Here is a 16,518-nt window from a genome sequence, read left to right as displayed (position 1 = left end):
TTCCTCTTCGGATAATTTTTTTCCCCCGAAAATAAACTGAGTCCGGAGACTCGCGGTGCCATGCCGCATAGCGGAACAGCGCGTTGAATCCTACGCCAGAACGGCCCCGGCAGCGCGAATGTCTCGGGCCGTCGCGGTCTGCTGCTTTGTCATAAAAGGGAGTTTCGAAGGGCATGTCATGGGTGCGATCATACCAGCACTAATGCACCGGATCCCATCATAACTCCGCAGTTAGGCGTGCTTGGGCGAGAGAAGTACTAGGATGGGTGACCCCCTGGGAAGTCCTCGTGTTGCACCCTTTTTATTTTTTGCCCACTTTTTTATTTTTTGATAATATTTATTTTTAATTTTTTGGCTTTTGACTTTTCCTCTTCGGATAATTTTTTCCCCCCGAAAATAAACTGAGTCCGGAGACTGGCGGTGCCATGCTGCATAGCGGAACAGCGCGTTGAATCCTACGCCAGAACGGCCCCGGCAGCGCGAATGTCTCGGGCCGTCGAGGTCTGCTGCTTTGTCATAAAAGGGAGTTTCGAAGGGCATGTCATGGGTGCGATCATACCAGCACTAATGCACCGGATCCCATCAGAACTCCGCAGTTAAGCGTGCTTGGGCGAGAGTAGTACTATGATGGGTGACCCCCTGGGAAGTCCTCGTGTTGCACCCCTTTTATTTTTTGCCCGCTTTTTTATTTTTTGATAACATTTATTTTTTATTTTTCGGCTTTTGGCTTTTCCTCTTCGTATAATTTTTTTCCCCCGAAAATAAACTGAGTCCGGAGACTGGCGGTGCCATGCCGCATGGCGGAACAGCGCGTTGAATCCTACGCCAGAACGGCCCCGGCAGCGCGAATGTCTCGGGCCGTCGAGGTCTGCTGCTTTGTCATAAAAGGGAGTTTCGAAGGGCATGTCATGGGTGCGATCATACCAGCACTAATGCACCGGATCCCATCAGAACTCCGCAGTTAAGCGTGCTTGGGCGAGAGTAGTACTAGGATGGGTGACCCCCTGGGAAGTCCTCGTGTTGCACCCCTTTTATTTTTTGCCCGCTTTTTTATTTTTTGATAACATTTATTTTTTATTTTTCGGCTTTTGGCTTTTCCTCTTCGGATAATTTTTTTCCCCCGAAAATAAACTGAGTCCGGAGACTAGCGGTGCCATGCCGCATAGCGGAACAGCGTGTTGAATCCTACGCCAGAACGGCCCCGGCAGCGCGAATGTCTCGGGCCGTCGAGGTCTGCTACTTTGTCATAAAAGGGAGTTTCGAAGGGCATGTCTTGGGTGCGATCATACCAGCACTAATGCACCGGATCCTTTCAGAACTTTGCAGTTAAGCGTGCTTGGGCGAGAGTAGTACTAGGATGGGTGACCCCCTGGGAAGTCCTCGTGTTGCACCCCTTTTATTTTTTGCCCGCTTTTTTATTTTTTGATAACATTTATTTTTTATTTTTCGGCTTTTGGCTTTTCCTCTTCGTATAATTTTTTTCCCCCGAAAATAAACTGAGTCCGGAGATTGGCGGTGCCATGCCGCATAGCGGAACAGCGCGTTGAATCCTACGCCAGAACGGCCCCGGCAGCGCGAATGTCTCGGGCCGTCGAGGTCTGCTGCTTTGTCATAAAAGGGAGTTTCGAAGGGCATGTCATGGGTGCGATCATACCAGCACTAATGCACCGGATCCCATCAGAACTCCGCAGTTAAGCGTGCTTGGGCGAGAGTAGTACTAGGATGGGTGACCCCCTGGGAAGTCCTCGTGTTGCACCCCTTTTATTTTTTGCCCGCTTTTTTATTTTTTGATAACATTTATTTTTTATTTTTCGGCTTTTGGCTTTTCCTCTTCGGATAATTTTTTTCCCCCGAAAATAAACTGAGTCCGGAGACTAGCGGTGCCATGCCGCATAGCGGAACAGCGTGTTGAATCCTACGCCAGAACGGCCCCGGCAGCGCGAATGTCTCGGGCCGTCGAGGTCTGCTACTTTGTCATAAAAGGGAGTTTCGAAGGGCATGTCTTGGGTGCGATCATACCAGCACTAATGCACCGGATCCTATCAGAACTCTGCAGTTAAGCGTGCTTGGGCGAGAGTAGTACTAGGATGGGTGACCCCCTGGGAAGTCCTCATGTTGCACCCTTTTTATTTTTTGCCCGCTTTTTTATTTTTTGATAATATTTATTTTTAATTTTTTGGCTTTTGGTTTTTCCTCTTCGGATAATTTTTTTCCCCCGACAATAAACTGGGTCCGGAGACTGGCGGTGCCATGCCGCGTAGCGGGACCAGCGCGTTGAATCCTACGCCAGAACGGCCCCGGCAGCGCGAATGTCTCGGGCCGTCGAGGTCTGCTGCTTTGTCATAAAAGGGAGTTTCGAAGGGCATATCATGGGTGCGATCATACCAGCACTAATGCACCGGATCCCATCAGAACTCCGCAGTTAAGCGTGCTTGGGCGAGAGTAGTACTAGGATGGGTGACCCCCTGGGAAGTCCTCGTGTTGCACCCCTTTTATTTTTTGCCTGCTTTTTTCTTTTTTGATAACATTTATTTTTAATTTTTTGGCTTTTGGCTTTTCCTCTTCGGATAATTTTTTTCCCTCGAAAATAAACTGAGTCCGGAGACTCGCGGTGCCATGCCGCATAGCGGAACAGCGCATTGAATCCTACGCCAGAACGGCCCCGGCAGCGCGAATGTCTCGGGCCGTCGAGGTCTGCTGCTTTGTCATAAAAGGGTGTTTCGATGGGCATGTCATGGGTGCGATCATACCAGCACTAATGCACCGGATCCCATCAGAACTCCGCAGTTAAGCGTGCTTGGGCGAGAGTAGTACTAGGATGGGTGACCCCCTGGGAAGTCCTCGTGTTGCACCCCTTTTATTTTTTGCCCGCTTTTTTATTTTTTGATAATATTTATTTTTAATTTTTCGGCTTTTGGCTTTTCCTCTTCGGATAATTTTTTTCCCCCGAAAATAAACTGAGTCCGGAGACTCGCGGTGCCATGCCGCATAGCGGAACAGCGCGTTGAATCCTACGCCAGAACGGCCCCGGCAGCGCGAATGTCTCGGGCCGTCGCGGTCTGCTGCTTTGTCATAAAAGGGAGTTTCGAAGGGCATGTCATGGGTGCGATCATACCAGCACTAATGCACCGGATCCCATCATAACTCCGCAGTTAGGCGTGCTTGGGCGAGAGAAGTACTAGGATGGGTGACCCCCTGGGAAGTCCTCGTGTTGCACCCTTTTTATTTTTTGCCCACTTTTTTATTTTTTGATAATATTTATTTTTAATTTTTTGGCTTTTGACTTTTCCTCTTCGGATAATTTTTTCCCCCCGAAAATAAACTGAGTCCGGAGACTGGCGGTGCCATGCTGCATAGCGGAACAGCGCGTTGAATCCTACGCCAGAACGGCCCCGGCAGCGCGAATGTCTCGGGCCGTCGAGGTCTGCTGCTTTGTCATAAAAGGGAGTTTCGAAGGGCATGTCATGGGTGCGATCATACCAGCACTAATGCACCGGATCCCATCAGAACTCCGCAGTTAAGCGTGCTTGGGCGAGAGTAGTACTATGATGGGTGACCCCCTGGGAAGTCCTCGTGTTGCACCCCTTTTATTTTTTGCCCGCTTTTTTATTTTTTGATAACATTTATTTTTTATTTTTCGGCTTTTGGCTTTTCCTCTTCGTATAATTTTTTTCCCCCGAAAATAAACTGAGTCCGGAGACTGGCGGTGCCATGCCGCATGGCGGAACAGCGCGTTGAATCCTACGCCAGAACGGCCCCGGCAGCGCGAATGTCTCGGGCCGTCGAGGTCTGCTGCTTTGTCATAAAAGGGAGTTTCGAAGGGCATGTCATGGGTGCGATCATACCAGCACTAATGCACCGGATCCCATCAGAACTCCGCAGTTAAGCGTGCTTGGGCGAGAGTAGTACTAGGATGGGTGACCCCCTGGGAAGTCCTCGTGTTGCACCCCTTTTATTTTTTGCCCGCTTTTTTATTTTTTGATAACATTTATTTTTTATTTTTCGGCTTTTGGCTTTTCCTCTTCGGATAATTTTTTTCCCCCGAAAATAAACTGAGTCCGGAGACTAGCGGTGCCATGCCGCATAGCGGAACAGCGTGTTGAATCCTACGCCAGAACGGCCCCGGCAGCGCGAATGTCTCGGGCCGTCGAGGTCTGCTACTTTGTCATAAAAGGGAGTTTCGAAGGGCATGTCTTGGGTGCGATCATACCAGCACTAATGCACCGGATCCTTTCAGAACTTTGCAGTTAAGCGTGCTTGGGCGAGAGTAGTACTAGGATGGGTGACCCCCTGGGAAGTCCTCGTGTTGCACCCCTTTTATTTTTTGCCCGCTTTTTTATTTTTTGATAACATTTATTTTTTATTTTTCGGCTTTTGGCTTTTCCTCTTCGTATAATTTTTTTCCCCCGAAAATAAACTGAGTCCGGAGATTGGCGGTGCCATGCCGCATAGCGGAACAGCGCGTTGAATCCTACGCCAGAACGGCCCCGGCAGCGCGAATGTCTCGGGCCGTCGAGGTCTGCTGCTTTGTCATAAAAGGGAGTTTCGAAGGGCATGTCATGGGTGCGATCATACCAGCACTAATGCACCGGATCCCATCAGAACTCCGCAGTTAAGCGTGCTTGGGCGAGAGTAGTACTAGGATGGGTGACCCCCTGGGAAGTCCTCGTGTTGCACCCCTTTTATTTTTTGCCCGCTTTTTTATTTTTTGATAACATTTATTTTTTATTTTTCGGCTTTTGGCTTTTCCTCTTCGGATAATTTTTTTCCCCCGAAAATAAACTGAGTCCGGAGACTAGCGGTGCCATGCCGCATAGCGGAACAGCGTGTTGAATCCTACGCCAGAACGGCCCCGGCAGCGCGAATGTCTCGGGCCGTCGAGGTCTGCTACTTTGTCATAAAAGGGAGTTTCGAAGGGCATGTCTTGGGTGCGATCATACCAGCACTAATGCACCGGATCCTATCAGAACTCTGCAGTTAAGCGTGCTTGGGCGAGAGTAGTACTAGGATGGGTGACCCCCTGGGAAGTCCTCATGTTGCACCCTTTTTATTTTTTGCCCGCTTTTTTATTTTTTGATAATATTTATTTTTAATTTTTTGGCTTTTGGTTTTTCCTCTTCGGATAATTTTTTTCCCCCGACAATAAACTGGGTCCGGAGACTGGCGGTGCCATGCCGCGTAGCGGGACCAGCGCGTTGAATCCTACGCCAGAACGGCCCCGGCAGCGCGAATGTCTCGGGCCGTCGAGGTCTGCTGCTTTGTCATAAAAGGGAGTTTCGAAGGGCATATCATGGGTGCGATCATACCAGCACTAATGCACCGGATCCCATCAGAACTCCGCAGTTAAGCGTGCTTGGGCGAGAGTAGTACTAGGATGGGTGACCCCCTGGGAAGTCCTCGTGTTGCACCCCTTTTATTTTTTGCCTGCTTTTTTCTTTTTTGATAACATTTATTTTTAATTTTTTGGCTTTTGGCTTTTCCTCTTCGGATAATTTTTTTCCCTCGAAAATAAACTGAGTCCGGAGACTCGCGGTGCCATGCCGCATAGCGGAACAGCGCATTGAATCCTACGCCAGAACGGCCCCGGCAGCGCGAATGTCTCGGGCCGTCGAGGTCTGCTGCTTTGTCATAAAAGGGTGTTTCGATGGGCATGTCATGGGTGCGATCATACCAGCACTAATGCACCGGATCCCATCAGAACTCCGCAGTTAAGCGTGCTTGGGCGAGAGTAGTACTAGGATGGGTGACCCCCTGGGAAGTCCTCGTGTTGCACCCCTTTTATTTTTTGCCCGCTTTTTTATTTTTTGATAATATTTATTTTTAATTTTTCGGCTTTTGGCTTTTCCTCTTCGGATAATTTTTTTCCCCCGAAAATAAACTGAGTCCGGAGACTCGCGGTGCCATGCCGCATAGCGGAACAGCGCGTTGAATCCTACGCCAGAACGGCCCCGGCAGCGCGAATGTCTCGGGCCGTCGAGGTCTGCTGCTTTGTCATAAAAGGGAGTTTCGAAGGGCATGTCATGGGTGCGATCATACCAGCACTAATGCACCGGATCCCATCAGAACTCCGCAGTTAAGCGTGCTTGGGCGAGAGTAGTACTAGGATGGGTGACCCCCAGGGAAGTCCTCGTGTTGCACCCTTTTTATTTTTTTCTCCACTTTTTTATTTTTTGATAATATTTATTTTTAATTTTTCGGCTTTTGGCTTTTCCTCTTCGGATAATTTTTTTCCCCCGAAAATAAACTGAGTCCGGAGACTGGCGGTGCCATGCCGCATAGCGGGAATAGCGCGTTGAATCCTACGCCAGAACGGCCCCGGCGGCGCGAATGTCTCGGGCCGTCGAGGTCTGCTGCTTTGTCATAAAAGGGAGTTTCGATGGGCATGTCATGGGTGCGATCATACCAGCACTAATGCACCGGATCCCATCAGAACTCCGCAGTTAAGCGTGCTTGGGCGAGAGTAGTACTAGGATGGGTGACCCCCTGGGAAGTCCTCGTGTTGCACCCCTTTTATTTTTTGCCCGCTTTTTTATTTTTTGATAACATTTATTTTTTATTTTTCGGCTTTTGGCTTTTCCTCTTCGTATAATTTTTTTCCCCCGAAAATAAACTGAGTCCGGAGACTGGCGGTGCCATGCCGCATAGCGGAACAGCGCGTTGAATCCTACGCCAGAACGGCCCCGGCAGCGCGAATGGCTCGGGCCGTCGAGGTCTGCTGCTTTGTCATAAAAGAGAGTTTCGAAGGGCATGTCATGGGTGCGATCATACCAGCACTAATGCACCGGATCCCATCAGAACTCCGCAGTTAAGCGTGCTTGGGCGAGAGTAGTACTAGGATGGGTGACCCCCTGGGAAGTCCTCGTGTTGCACCCCTTTTATTTTTTGCCCGCTTTTTTATTTTTTGATAACATTTATTTTTTATTTTTCGGCTTTTGGCTTTTCCTCTTCGGATAATTTTTTTCCCCCGAAAATAAACTGAGTCCGGAGACTAGCGGTGCCATGCCGCATAGCGGAACAGCGTGTTGAATCCTACGCCAGAACGGCCCCGGCAGCGCGAATGTCTCGGGCCGTCGAGGTCTGCTACTTTGTCATAAAAGGGAGTTTCGAAGGGCATGTCTTGGGTGCGATCATACCAGCACTAATGCACCGGATCCTATCAGAACTCTGCAGTTAAGCGTGCTTGGGCGAGAGTAGTACTAGGATGGGTGACCCCCTGGGAAGTCCTCATGTTGCACCCTTTTTATTTTTTGCCCGCTTTTTTAATTTTTGATAATATTTATTTTTAATTTTTTGGCTTTTGGTTTTTCCTCTTCGGATAATTTTTTTCCCCCGACAATAAACTGGGTCCGGAGACTGGCGGTGCCATGCCGCATAGCGGGACCAGCGCGTTGAATCCTACGCCAGAACGGCCCCGGCAGCGCGAATGTCTCGGGCCGTCGAGGTCTGCTGCTTTGTCATAAAAGGGAGTTTCGAAGGGCATATCATGGGTGCGATCATACCAGCACTAATGCACCGGATCCCATCAGAACTCCGCAGTTAAGCGTGCTTGGGCGAGAGTAGTACTAGGATGGGTGTCCCCCTGGGAAGTCCTCGTGTTGCACCCCTTTTATTTTTTGCCTGCTTTTTTCTTTTTTGATAACATTTATTTTTAATTTTTTGGCTTTTGGCTTTTCCTCTTCGGATAATTTTTTTCCCTCGAAAATAAACTGAGTCCGGAGACTCGCGGTGCCATGCCGCATAGCGGAACAGCGCATTGAATCCTACGCCAGAACGGCCCCGGCAGCGCGAATGTCTCGGGCCGTCGAGGTCTGCTGCTTTGTCATAAAAGGGTGTTTCGATGGGCATGTCATGGGTGCGATCATACCAGCACTAATGCAACGGATCCCATCAGAACTCCGCAGTTAAGCGTGCTTGGGCGAGAGTAGTACTAGGATGGGTGACCCCCTGGGAAGTCCTCGTGTTGCACCCCTTTTATTTTTTGCCCGCTTTTTTATTTTTTGATAATATTTATTTTTAATTTTTCGGCTTTTGGCTTTTCCTCTTCGGATAATTTTTTTCCCCCGAAAATAAACTGAGTCCGGAGACTCGCGGTGCCATGCCGCATAGCGGAACAGCGCGTTGAATCCTACGCCAGAACGGCCCCGGCAGCGCGAATGTCTCGGGCCGTCGAGGTCTGCTGCTTTGTCATAAAAGGGAGTTTCGAAGGGCATGTCATGGGTGCGATCATACCAGCACTAATGCACCGGATCCCATCAGAACTCCGCAGTTAAGCGTGCTTGGGCGAGAGTAGTACTAGGATGGGTGACACCCAGGGAAGTCCTCGTGTTGCACCCCTTTTATTTTTTGCCCGCTTTTTTATTTTTTGATAATATTTATTTTTAATTTTTCGGCTTTTGGCTTTTCCTCTTCGGATAATTTTTTTCCCCCGAAAATAAACTGAGTCCGGAGACTGGCGGTGCCATGCCGCATAGCGGAACAGCGCGTTGAATCCTACGCCAGAACGGCCCCGGCAGCGCGAATGTCTCGGGCCGTCGCGGTCTGCTGCTTTGTCATAAAAGGGAGTTTCGAAGGGCATGTCATGGGTGCGATCATACCAGCACTAATGCACCGAATCCCATCATAACTCCGCAGTTAGGCGTGCTTGGGCGAGAGAAGTACTAGGATGGGTGACCCCCTGGGAAGTCCTCGTGTTGCACCCTTTTTATTTTTTGCCCGCTTTTTTATTTTTTGATAATATTTATTTTTAATTTTTTGGCTTTTGGCTTTTCCTCTTCGGATAATTTTTTCAACCCGAAAATAAACTGAGTCCGGAGACTGGCGGTGCCATGCCGCATAGCGGAACAGCGCGTTGAATCCTACGCCAGAACGGCCCCGGCAGCGCGAATGTCTCGGGCCGTCGAGGTCTGCTGCTTTGTCATAAAAGGGAGTTTCGAAGGGCATGTCATGGGTGCGATCATACCAGCACTAATGCACCGGATCCCATCAGAACTCTGCAGTTAAGCGTGCTTGGGCGAGAGTAGTACTATGATGGGTGACCCCCTGGGAAGTCCTCGTGTTGCACCCCTTTTATTTTTTGCCCGCTTTTTTATTTTTTGATAACATTTATTTTTTATTTTTCGGCTTTTGGCTTTTCCTCTTCGTATAATTTTTTTCCCCCGAAAATAAACTGAGTCCGGAGACTGGCGGTGCCATGCCGCATAGCGGAACAGCGCGTTGAATCCTACGCCAGAACGGCCCCGGCAGCGCGAATGTCTCGGGCCGTCGAGGTCTGCTGCTTTGTCATAAAAGGGAGTTTCGAAGGGCATGTCATGGGTGCGATCATACCAGCACTAATGCACCGGATCCCATCAGAACTCCGCAGTTAAGCGTGCTTGGGCGAGAGTAGTACTAGGATGGGTGACCCCCTGGGAAGTCCTCGTGTTGCACCCCTTTTATTTTTTGCCCGCTTTTTTATTTTTTGATAACATTTATTTTTTATTTTTCGGCTTTTGGCTTTTCCTCTTCGGATAATTTTTTTCCCCCGAAAATAAACTGAGTCCGGAGACTAGCGGTGCCATGCCGCATAGCGGAACAGCGTGTTGAATCCTACGCCAGAACGGCCCCGGCAGCGCGAATGTCTCGGGCCGTCGAGGTCTGCTACTTGGTCATAAAAGGGAGTTTCGAAGGGCATGTCTTGGGTGCGATCATACCAGCACTAATGCACCGGATCCTATCAGAACTCTGCAGTTAAGCGTGCTTGGGCGAGAGTAGTACTAGGATGGGTGACCCCGTGGGAAGTCCTCATGTTGCACCCTTTTTATTTTTTGCCCGCTTTTTTAATTTTTGATAATATTTATTTTTAATTTTTTGGCTTTTGGTTTTTCCTCTTCGGATAATTTTTTTCCCCCGACAATAAACTGGGTCCGGAGACTGGCGGTGCCATGCCGCATAGCGGGACCAGCGCGTTGAATCCTACGCCAGAACGGCCCCGGCAACGCGAATGTCTCGGGCCGTCGAGGTCTGCTGCTTTGTCATAAAAGGGAGTTTCGAAGGGCATATCATGGGTGCGATCATACCAGCACTAATGCACCGGATCCCATCAGAACTCCGCAGTTAAGCGTGCTTGGGCGAGAGTAGTACTAGGATGGGTGACCCCCTGGGAAGTCCTCGTGTTGCACCCCTTTTATTTTTTGCCTGCTTTTTTCTTTTTTGATAACATTTATTTTTAATTTTTTGGCTTTTGGCTTTTCCTCTTCGGATAATTTTTTTCCCTCGAAAATAAACTGAGTCCGGAGACTCGCGGTGCCATGCCGCATAGCGGAACAGCGCATTGAATCCTACGCCAGAACGGCCCCGGCAGCGCGAATGTCTCGGGCCGTCGAGGTCTGCTGCTTTGTCATAAAAGGGTGTTTCGATGGGCATGTCATGGGTGCGATCATACCAGCACTAATGCAACGGATCCCATCAGAACTCCGCAGTTAAGCGTGCTTGGGCGAGAGTAGTACTAGGATGGGTGACCCCCTGGGAAGTCCTCGTGTTGCACCCCTTTTATTTTTTGCCCGCTTTTTTATTTTTTGATAATATTTATTTTTAATTTTTCGGCTTTTGGCTTTTCCTCTTCGGATAATTTTTTTCCCCCGAAAATAAACTGAGTCCGGAGACTCGCGGTGCCATGCCGCATAGCGGAACAGCGCGTTGAATCCTACGCCAGAACGGCCCCGGCAGCGCGAATGTCTCGGGCCGTCGAGGTCTGCTGCTTTGTCATAAAAGGGAGTTTCGAAGGGCATGTCATGGGTGCGATCATACCAGCACTAATGCACCGGATCCCATCAGAACTCCGCAGTTAAGCGTGCTTGGGCGAGAGTAGTACTAGGATGGGTGACACCCAGGGAAGTCCTCGTGTTGCACCCCTTTTATTTTTTGCCCGCTTTTTTATTTTTTGATAATATTTATTTTTAATTTTTCGGCTTTTGGCTTTTCCTCTTCGGATAATTTTTTTCCCCCGAAAATAAACTGAGTCCGGAGACTGGCGGTGCCATGCCGCATAGCGGAACAGCGCGTTGAATCCTACGCCAGAACGGCCCCGGCAGCGCGAATGTCTCGGGCCGTCGCGGTCTGCTGCTTTGTCATAAAAGGGAGTTTCGAAGGGCATGTCATGGGTGCGATCATACCAGCACTAATGCACCGAATCCCATCATAACTCCGCAGTTAGGCGTGCTTGGGCGAGAGAAGTACTAGGATGGGTGACCCCCTGGGAAGTCCTCGTGTTGCACCCTTTTTATTTTTTGCCCGCTTTTTTATTTTTTGATAATATTTATTTTTAATTTTTTGGCTTTTGGCTTTTCCTCTTCGGATAATTTTTTCCCCCCGAAAATAAACTGAGTCCGGAGACTGGCGGTGCCATGCCGCATAACGGAACAGCGCGTTGAATCCTACGCCAGAACGGCCCCGGCAGCGCGAATGTCTCGGGCCGTCGAGGTCTGCTGCTTTGTCATAAAAGGGAGTTTCGAAGGGCATGTCATGGGTGCGATCATACCAGCACTAATGCACCGGATCCCATCAGAACTCCGCGGTTAAGCGTGCTTGGGCGAGAGTAGTACTAGGATGGGTGACCCCCTGGGAAGTCCTCGTGTTGCACCCCTTTTATTTTTTGCCCGCTTTTTCATTTTTTGATAACATTTATTTTTTATTTTTCGGCTTTTGGCTTTTCCTCTTCGGATAATTTTTTTCCCCCGAAAATAAACTGAGTCCGGAGACTGGCGGTGCCATGCCGCATAGCGGAACAGCGCGTTGAATCCTACGCCAGAACGGCCCCGGCAGCGCGAATGTCTCGGGCCGTCGAGGTCTGCTGCTTTGTCATAAAAGGGAGTTTCGAAGGGCATGTCATGGGTGCGAACATACCAGCACTAATGCACCGGATCCCATCAGAACTCCGCAGTTAAGCGTGCTTGGGCGAGAGTAGTACTAGGATGGGTGACCCCCTGGGAAGTCCTCGTGTTGCACCCCTTTTATTTTTTGCCCGCTTTTTTATTTTTTGATAACATTTATTTTTTATTTTTCGGCTTTTGGCTTTTCCTCTTCGGATAATTTTTTTCCCCCGAAAATAAACTGAGTCCGGAGACTGGCGGTGCCATGCCGCATAGCGGAACAGCGTGTTGAATCCTACGCTAGAACGGCCCCGGCAGCGCGAATGTCTCGGGCCGTCGAGGTCTGCTACTTTGTCATAAAAGGGAGTTTCGAAGGGCATGTCTTGGGTGCGATCATACCAGCACTAATGCACCGGATCCTATCAGAACTCCGCAGTTAAGCGTGCTTGGGCGAGAGTAGTACTAGGATGGGTGACCCCCTAGGAAGTCCTCATGTTGCACCCTTTTTATTTTTTGCCCGCTTTTTTATTTTTTGATAATATTTATTTTTAATTTTTTGGCTTTTGGCTTTTCCTCTTCGGATAATTTTTTTCCCCCGACAATAAACTGGGTCCGGAGACTGGCGGTGCCATGCCGCATAGCGGGACCAGCGCGTTGAATCCTACGCCAGAACGGCCCCGGCAGCGCGAATGTCTCGGGCCGTCGAGGTCTGCTGCTTTGTCATAAAAGGGAGTTTCGAAGGGCATATCATGGGTGCGATCATACCAGCACTAATGCACCGGATCCCATCAGAACTCCGCAGTTAAGCGTGCTTGGGCGAGAGTAGTACTAGGATGGGTGACCCCCTGGGAAGTCCTCGTGTTGCACCCCTTTTATTTTTTGCCCGCTTTTTTCTTTTTTGATAACATTTATTTTTAATTTTTTGGCTTTTGGCTTTTCCTCTTCGGATAATTTTTTTCCCTCGAAAATAAACTGAGTCCGGAGACTCGCGGTGCCATGCCGCATAGCGGAACAGCGCATTGAATCCTACGCCAGAACGGCCCCGGCAGCGCGAATGTCTCGGGCCGTCGAGGTCTGCTGCTTTGTCATAAAAGGGTGTTTCGATGGGCATGTCATGGGTGCGATCATACCAGCACAAATGCACCGGATCCCATCAGAACTCCGCAGTTAAGCGTGCTTGGGCGAGAGTAGTACTAGGATGGGTGACCCCCTGGGAAGTCCTCGTGTTGCACCCCTTCTATTTTTTGCCCGCTTTTTTATTTTTTGATAATATTTATTTTTAATTTTTCGGCTTTTGGCTTTTCCTCTTCGGATAATTTTTTTCCCCCGAAAATAAACTGAGTCCGGAGACTCGCGGTGCCATGCCGCATAGCGGAACAGCGCGTTGAATCCTACGCCAGAACGGCCCCGGCAGCGCGAATGTCTCGGGCCGTCGAGGTCTGCTGCTTTGTCATAAAATGGAGTTTCGAAGGGCATGTCATGGGTGCGATCATACCAGCACTAATGCACCGGATCCCATCAGAACTCCGCAGTTAAGCGTGCTTGGGCGAGAGTAGTACTATGATGGGTGACCCCCTGGGAAGTCCTCGTGTTGCACCCCTTTTATTTTTTGCCCGCTTTTTTATTTTTTGATAACATTTATTTTTTATTTTTCGGCTTTTGGCTTTTCCTCTTCGTATAATTTTTTTCCCCCGAAAATAAACTGAGTCCGGAGACTGGCGGTGCCATGCCGCATAGCGGAACAGCGCGTTGAATCCTACGCCAGAACGGCCCCGGCAGCGCGAATGTCTCGGGCCGTCGAGGTCTGCTGCTTTGTCATAAAAGGGAGTTTCGAAGGGCATGTCATGGGTGCGATCATACCAGCACTAATGTACCGGATCCCATCAGAACTCCGCAGTTAAGCGTGCTTGGGCGAGAGTAGTACTAGGATGGGTGACCCCCTGGGAAGTCCTCGTGTTGCACCCCTTTTATTTTTTGCCCGCTTTTTTATTTTTTGATAACATTTATTTTTTATTTTTCTGCTTTTGGCTTTTCCTCTTCGGATAATTTTTTTCTCCCGAAAATAAACTGAGTCCGGAGACTAGCGGTGCCATGCCGCATAGCGGAACAGCGTGTTGAATCCTACGCCAGAACGGCCCCGGCAGCGCGAATGTCTCGGGCCGTCGAGGTCTGCTACTTTGTCATAAAAGGGAGTTTCGAAGGGCATGTCTTGGGTGCGATCATACCAGCACTAATGCACCGGATCCTATCAGAACTCTGCAGTTAAGCGTGCTTGGGCGAGAGTAGTACTAGGATGGGTGACCCCCTGGGAAGTCCTCATGTTGCACCCTTTTTATTTTTTGCCCGCTTTTTTATTTTTTGATAATATTTATTTTTAATTTTTTGGCTTTTGGTTTTTCCTCTTCGGATAATTTTTTTCCCCCGACAATAAACTGGGTCCGGAGACTGGCGGTGCCATGCCGCATAGCGGGACCAGCGCGTTGAATCCTACGCCAGAACGGCCCCGGCAGCGCGAATGTCTCGGGCCGTCGAGGTCTGCTGCTTTGTCATAAAAGGGAGTTTCGAAGGGCATATCATGGGTGCGATCATACCAGCACTAATGCACCGGATCCCATCAGAACTCCGCAGTTAAGCGTGCTTGGGCGAGAGTAGTACTAGGATGGGTGACCCCCTGGGAAGTCCTCGTGTTGCACCCCGTTTATTTTTTGCCTGCTTTTTTCTTTTTTGATAACATTTATTTTTAATTTTTTGGCTTTTGGCTTTTCCTCTTCGGATAATTTTTTTCCCTCGAAAATAAACTGAGTCCGGAGACTCGCGGTGCCATGCCGCATAGCGGAACAGCGCATTGAATCCTACGCCAGAACGGCCCCGGCAGCGCGAATGTCTCGGGCCGTCGAGGTCTGCTGCTTTGTCATAAAAGGGTGTTTCGATGGGCATGTCATGGGTGCGATCATACCAGCACTAATGCACCGGATCCCATCAGAACTCCGCAGTTAAGCGTGCTTGGGCGAGAGTAGTACTAGGATGGGTGACCCCCTGGGAAGTCCTCGTGTTGCACCCCTTTTATTTTTTGCCCGCTTTTTTATTTTTTGATAATATTTATTTTTAATTTTTCGGCTTTTGGCTTTTCCTCTTCGGATAATTTTTTTCCCCCAAAAATAAACTGAGTCCGGAGACTCGCGGTGCCATGCAGCATAGCGGAACAGCGCGTTGAATCCTACGCCAGAACGGCCCCGGCAGCGCGAATGTCTCGGGCCGTCGAGGTCTGCTGCTTTGTCATAAAAGGGAGTTTCGAAGGGCATGTCATGGGTGCGATCATACCAGCACTAATGCACCGGATCCCATCAGAACTCCGCAGTTAAGCGTGCTTGGGCGAGAGTAGTACTAGGATGGGTGACCCCCTGGGAAGTCCTCGTGTTGCACCCTTTTTATTTTTTTCTCCACTTTTTTATTTTTTGATAATATTTATTTTTAATTTTTCGGCTTTTGGCTTTTCCTCTTCGGATAATTTTTTTCCCCCGAAAATAAACTGAGTCCGGAGACTGGCGGTGCCATGCCGCATAGCGGGAATAGCGCGTTGAATCCTACGCCAGAACGGCCCCGGCGGCGCGAATGTCTCGGGCCGTCGAGGTCTGCTGCTTTGTCATAAAAGGGAGTTTCGATGGGCATGTCATGGGTGCGATCATACCAGCACTAATGCACCGGATCCCATCAGAACTCCGCAGTTAAGCGTGCTTGGGCGAGAGTAGTACTAGGATGGGTGACCCCCTGGGAAGTCCTCGTGTTGCACCCCTTTTATTTTTTGCCCGCTTTTTTATTTTTTGATAATATTTATTTTTAATTTTTCGGCTTTTGGCTTTTCCTCTTCGGATAATTTTTTTCCCCCGAAAATAAACTGAGTCCGGAGACTGGCGGTGCCATGCCGCATAGCGGAACAGCGCGTTGAATCCTACGCCAGAACGGCCCCGGCAGCGCGAATGTCTCGGGCCGTCGCGGTCTGCTGCTTTGTCATAAAAGGGAGTTTCGAAGGGCATGTCATGGGTGCGATCATACCAGCACTAATGCACCGGATCCAATCATAACTCCGCAGTTAGGCGTGCTTGGGCGAGAGAAGTACTAGGATGGGTGACCCCCTGGGAAGTCCTCGTGTTGCACCCTTTTTATTTTTTGCCCGCTTTTTTATTTTTTGAAAATATTTATTTTTAATTTTTTGGCTTTTGGCTTTTCCTCTTCGGATAATTTTTTCCCCCCGAAAATAAACTGAGTCCGGAGACTGGCGGTGCCATGCCGCATAGCGGAACAGCGCGTTGAATCCTACGCCAGAACGGCCCCGGCAGCGCGAATGTCTCGGGCCGTCGAGGTCTGCTGCTTTGTCATAAAAGGGAGTTTCGAAGGGCATGTCATGGGTGCGATCATACCAGCACTAATGCACCGGATCCCATCAGAACTCCGCAGTTAAGCGTGCTTGGGCGAGAGTAGTACTAGGATGGGTGACCCCCTGGGAAGTCCTCGTGTTGCACCCCTTTTATTTTTTGCCCGCTTTTTTATTTTTTGATAACATTTATTTTTTATTTTTCGGCTTTTGGCTTTTCCTCTTCGGATAATTTTTCCCCGAAAATAAACTGAGTCCGGAGACTGGCGGTGCCATGCCGCATAGCGGAACAGCGCGTTG

General features: G+C 49.4%; 40 non-coding genes and 5 pseudogenes across 40 annotated transcripts; all 45 read left to right on the top strand.

Annotated features, from left to right (window-relative positions):
- Positions 1–180: 180 nt before the first annotated feature.
- On the top strand, positions 181–299 carry LOC149762838 (5S ribosomal RNA; annotated as a pseudogene).
- A 246-nt stretch (positions 300–545) lies between these two features.
- Positions 546–664, top strand: LOC149762837 (5S ribosomal RNA). Its single transcript, XR_016412598.1, has one exon. It is a non-coding gene; the product is annotated as a 5S ribosomal RNA (ribosomal RNA).
- Positions 665–910: 246 nt separating this feature from the next.
- Positions 911–1,029, top strand: LOC149762836 (5S ribosomal RNA). Its single transcript, XR_016410488.1, has one exon. It is a non-coding gene; the product is annotated as a 5S ribosomal RNA (ribosomal RNA).
- A 246-nt stretch (positions 1,030–1,275) lies between these two features.
- Positions 1,276–1,394, top strand: LOC149762835 (5S ribosomal RNA). Its single transcript, XR_016408872.1, has one exon. It is a non-coding gene; the product is annotated as a 5S ribosomal RNA (ribosomal RNA).
- Positions 1,395–1,640: 246 nt separating this feature from the next.
- LOC149762834 (5S ribosomal RNA) lies at positions 1,641–1,759 on the top strand. Its single transcript, XR_016410487.1, has one exon. It is a non-coding gene; the product is annotated as a 5S ribosomal RNA (ribosomal RNA).
- Positions 1,760–2,005: 246 nt separating this feature from the next.
- On the top strand, positions 2,006–2,124 carry LOC149762833 (5S ribosomal RNA). Its single transcript, XR_016408393.1, has one exon. It is a non-coding gene; the product is annotated as a 5S ribosomal RNA (ribosomal RNA).
- Positions 2,125–2,371: 247 nt separating this feature from the next.
- Positions 2,372–2,490, top strand: LOC149762832 (5S ribosomal RNA). The gene has a single exon (XR_016410486.1). It is a non-coding gene; the product is annotated as a 5S ribosomal RNA (ribosomal RNA).
- Positions 2,491–2,736: 246 nt separating this feature from the next.
- On the top strand, positions 2,737–2,855 carry LOC149762831 (5S ribosomal RNA). The gene has a single exon (XR_016410485.1). It is a non-coding gene; the product is annotated as a 5S ribosomal RNA (ribosomal RNA).
- A 246-nt stretch (positions 2,856–3,101) lies between these two features.
- Positions 3,102–3,220, top strand: LOC149762830 (5S ribosomal RNA; annotated as a pseudogene).
- A 246-nt stretch (positions 3,221–3,466) lies between these two features.
- LOC149762829 (5S ribosomal RNA) lies at positions 3,467–3,585 on the top strand. Its single transcript, XR_016412597.1, has one exon. It is a non-coding gene; the product is annotated as a 5S ribosomal RNA (ribosomal RNA).
- A 246-nt stretch (positions 3,586–3,831) lies between these two features.
- Positions 3,832–3,950, top strand: LOC149762828 (5S ribosomal RNA). Its single transcript, XR_016410484.1, has one exon. It is a non-coding gene; the product is annotated as a 5S ribosomal RNA (ribosomal RNA).
- Positions 3,951–4,196: 246 nt separating this feature from the next.
- LOC149762827 (5S ribosomal RNA) lies at positions 4,197–4,315 on the top strand. The gene has a single exon (XR_016408871.1). It is a non-coding gene; the product is annotated as a 5S ribosomal RNA (ribosomal RNA).
- Positions 4,316–4,561: 246 nt separating this feature from the next.
- On the top strand, positions 4,562–4,680 carry LOC149762826 (5S ribosomal RNA). Its single transcript, XR_016410483.1, has one exon. It is a non-coding gene; the product is annotated as a 5S ribosomal RNA (ribosomal RNA).
- Positions 4,681–4,926: 246 nt separating this feature from the next.
- Positions 4,927–5,045, top strand: LOC149762825 (5S ribosomal RNA). Its single transcript, XR_016408392.1, has one exon. It is a non-coding gene; the product is annotated as a 5S ribosomal RNA (ribosomal RNA).
- A 247-nt stretch (positions 5,046–5,292) lies between these two features.
- On the top strand, positions 5,293–5,411 carry LOC149762824 (5S ribosomal RNA). The gene has a single exon (XR_016410482.1). It is a non-coding gene; the product is annotated as a 5S ribosomal RNA (ribosomal RNA).
- A 246-nt stretch (positions 5,412–5,657) lies between these two features.
- Positions 5,658–5,776, top strand: LOC149762823 (5S ribosomal RNA). The gene has a single exon (XR_016410481.1). It is a non-coding gene; the product is annotated as a 5S ribosomal RNA (ribosomal RNA).
- Positions 5,777–6,022: 246 nt separating this feature from the next.
- On the top strand, positions 6,023–6,141 carry LOC149762822 (5S ribosomal RNA). The gene has a single exon (XR_016401154.1). It is a non-coding gene; the product is annotated as a 5S ribosomal RNA (ribosomal RNA).
- Positions 6,142–6,389: 248 nt separating this feature from the next.
- LOC149762821 (5S ribosomal RNA) lies at positions 6,390–6,508 on the top strand. The gene has a single exon (XR_016410480.1). It is a non-coding gene; the product is annotated as a 5S ribosomal RNA (ribosomal RNA).
- Positions 6,509–6,754: 246 nt separating this feature from the next.
- On the top strand, positions 6,755–6,873 carry LOC149762820 (5S ribosomal RNA). Its single transcript, XR_016410479.1, has one exon. It is a non-coding gene; the product is annotated as a 5S ribosomal RNA (ribosomal RNA).
- Positions 6,874–7,119: 246 nt separating this feature from the next.
- On the top strand, positions 7,120–7,238 carry LOC149762819 (5S ribosomal RNA). Its single transcript, XR_016408390.1, has one exon. It is a non-coding gene; the product is annotated as a 5S ribosomal RNA (ribosomal RNA).
- A 247-nt stretch (positions 7,239–7,485) lies between these two features.
- LOC149762818 (5S ribosomal RNA) lies at positions 7,486–7,604 on the top strand. The gene has a single exon (XR_016400845.1). It is a non-coding gene; the product is annotated as a 5S ribosomal RNA (ribosomal RNA).
- Positions 7,605–7,850: 246 nt separating this feature from the next.
- On the top strand, positions 7,851–7,969 carry LOC149762817 (5S ribosomal RNA). The gene has a single exon (XR_016403303.1). It is a non-coding gene; the product is annotated as a 5S ribosomal RNA (ribosomal RNA).
- Positions 7,970–8,215: 246 nt separating this feature from the next.
- LOC149762816 (5S ribosomal RNA) lies at positions 8,216–8,334 on the top strand. Its single transcript, XR_016406872.1, has one exon. It is a non-coding gene; the product is annotated as a 5S ribosomal RNA (ribosomal RNA).
- A 246-nt stretch (positions 8,335–8,580) lies between these two features.
- On the top strand, positions 8,581–8,699 carry LOC149762815 (5S ribosomal RNA; annotated as a pseudogene).
- Positions 8,700–8,945: 246 nt separating this feature from the next.
- Positions 8,946–9,064, top strand: LOC149762814 (5S ribosomal RNA). The gene has a single exon (XR_016401912.1). It is a non-coding gene; the product is annotated as a 5S ribosomal RNA (ribosomal RNA).
- Positions 9,065–9,310: 246 nt separating this feature from the next.
- LOC149762813 (5S ribosomal RNA) lies at positions 9,311–9,429 on the top strand. The gene has a single exon (XR_016410477.1). It is a non-coding gene; the product is annotated as a 5S ribosomal RNA (ribosomal RNA).
- Positions 9,430–9,675: 246 nt separating this feature from the next.
- On the top strand, positions 9,676–9,794 carry LOC149762812 (5S ribosomal RNA). Its single transcript, XR_016408683.1, has one exon. It is a non-coding gene; the product is annotated as a 5S ribosomal RNA (ribosomal RNA).
- A 247-nt stretch (positions 9,795–10,041) lies between these two features.
- On the top strand, positions 10,042–10,160 carry LOC149762811 (5S ribosomal RNA). The gene has a single exon (XR_016410476.1). It is a non-coding gene; the product is annotated as a 5S ribosomal RNA (ribosomal RNA).
- A 246-nt stretch (positions 10,161–10,406) lies between these two features.
- On the top strand, positions 10,407–10,525 carry LOC149762810 (5S ribosomal RNA). Its single transcript, XR_016403302.1, has one exon. It is a non-coding gene; the product is annotated as a 5S ribosomal RNA (ribosomal RNA).
- A 246-nt stretch (positions 10,526–10,771) lies between these two features.
- On the top strand, positions 10,772–10,890 carry LOC149762809 (5S ribosomal RNA). Its single transcript, XR_016406871.1, has one exon. It is a non-coding gene; the product is annotated as a 5S ribosomal RNA (ribosomal RNA).
- Positions 10,891–11,136: 246 nt separating this feature from the next.
- LOC149762808 (5S ribosomal RNA) lies at positions 11,137–11,255 on the top strand (annotated as a pseudogene).
- Positions 11,256–11,501: 246 nt separating this feature from the next.
- Positions 11,502–11,620, top strand: LOC149762807 (5S ribosomal RNA). The gene has a single exon (XR_016402250.1). It is a non-coding gene; the product is annotated as a 5S ribosomal RNA (ribosomal RNA).
- Positions 11,621–11,866: 246 nt separating this feature from the next.
- Positions 11,867–11,985, top strand: LOC149762806 (5S ribosomal RNA). The gene has a single exon (XR_016401949.1). It is a non-coding gene; the product is annotated as a 5S ribosomal RNA (ribosomal RNA).
- A 246-nt stretch (positions 11,986–12,231) lies between these two features.
- On the top strand, positions 12,232–12,350 carry LOC149762805 (5S ribosomal RNA). Its single transcript, XR_016408798.1, has one exon. It is a non-coding gene; the product is annotated as a 5S ribosomal RNA (ribosomal RNA).
- Positions 12,351–12,597: 247 nt separating this feature from the next.
- Positions 12,598–12,716, top strand: LOC149762804 (5S ribosomal RNA). The gene has a single exon (XR_016410475.1). It is a non-coding gene; the product is annotated as a 5S ribosomal RNA (ribosomal RNA).
- A 246-nt stretch (positions 12,717–12,962) lies between these two features.
- LOC149762803 (5S ribosomal RNA) lies at positions 12,963–13,081 on the top strand. Its single transcript, XR_016400501.1, has one exon. It is a non-coding gene; the product is annotated as a 5S ribosomal RNA (ribosomal RNA).
- A 246-nt stretch (positions 13,082–13,327) lies between these two features.
- On the top strand, positions 13,328–13,446 carry LOC149762802 (5S ribosomal RNA). The gene has a single exon (XR_016412596.1). It is a non-coding gene; the product is annotated as a 5S ribosomal RNA (ribosomal RNA).
- Positions 13,447–13,692: 246 nt separating this feature from the next.
- On the top strand, positions 13,693–13,811 carry LOC149762801 (5S ribosomal RNA). The gene has a single exon (XR_016401188.1). It is a non-coding gene; the product is annotated as a 5S ribosomal RNA (ribosomal RNA).
- Positions 13,812–14,057: 246 nt separating this feature from the next.
- On the top strand, positions 14,058–14,176 carry LOC149762800 (5S ribosomal RNA). The gene has a single exon (XR_016408389.1). It is a non-coding gene; the product is annotated as a 5S ribosomal RNA (ribosomal RNA).
- Positions 14,177–14,423: 247 nt separating this feature from the next.
- On the top strand, positions 14,424–14,542 carry LOC149762799 (5S ribosomal RNA). Its single transcript, XR_016410474.1, has one exon. It is a non-coding gene; the product is annotated as a 5S ribosomal RNA (ribosomal RNA).
- Positions 14,543–14,788: 246 nt separating this feature from the next.
- LOC149762798 (5S ribosomal RNA) lies at positions 14,789–14,907 on the top strand. The gene has a single exon (XR_016410473.1). It is a non-coding gene; the product is annotated as a 5S ribosomal RNA (ribosomal RNA).
- A 246-nt stretch (positions 14,908–15,153) lies between these two features.
- LOC149762797 (5S ribosomal RNA) lies at positions 15,154–15,272 on the top strand. The gene has a single exon (XR_016412205.1). It is a non-coding gene; the product is annotated as a 5S ribosomal RNA (ribosomal RNA).
- Positions 15,273–15,520: 248 nt separating this feature from the next.
- LOC149762796 (5S ribosomal RNA) lies at positions 15,521–15,639 on the top strand. The gene has a single exon (XR_016410471.1). It is a non-coding gene; the product is annotated as a 5S ribosomal RNA (ribosomal RNA).
- A 246-nt stretch (positions 15,640–15,885) lies between these two features.
- Positions 15,886–16,004, top strand: LOC149762795 (5S ribosomal RNA; annotated as a pseudogene).
- A 246-nt stretch (positions 16,005–16,250) lies between these two features.
- Positions 16,251–16,369, top strand: LOC149762794 (5S ribosomal RNA). Its single transcript, XR_016410470.1, has one exon. It is a non-coding gene; the product is annotated as a 5S ribosomal RNA (ribosomal RNA).
- The last annotated feature ends 149 nt before the right edge of the window (positions 16,370–16,518 follow it).

The sequence above is a fragment of the Phoenix dactylifera genome, chromosome 4, assembly GCF_051530095.1.
Source record: "Phoenix dactylifera cultivar Ajwa chromosome 4, Ajwa_hap1_PhDact_Kaust_v1.1, whole genome shotgun sequence".
Lineage (NCBI taxonomy): Eukaryota > Viridiplantae > Streptophyta > Magnoliopsida > Arecales > Arecaceae > Phoenix > Phoenix dactylifera.
The sequence above is the reverse complement of the archived record's forward strand: the minus strand, read 5'-3'. Positions and strand labels throughout refer to the sequence as shown.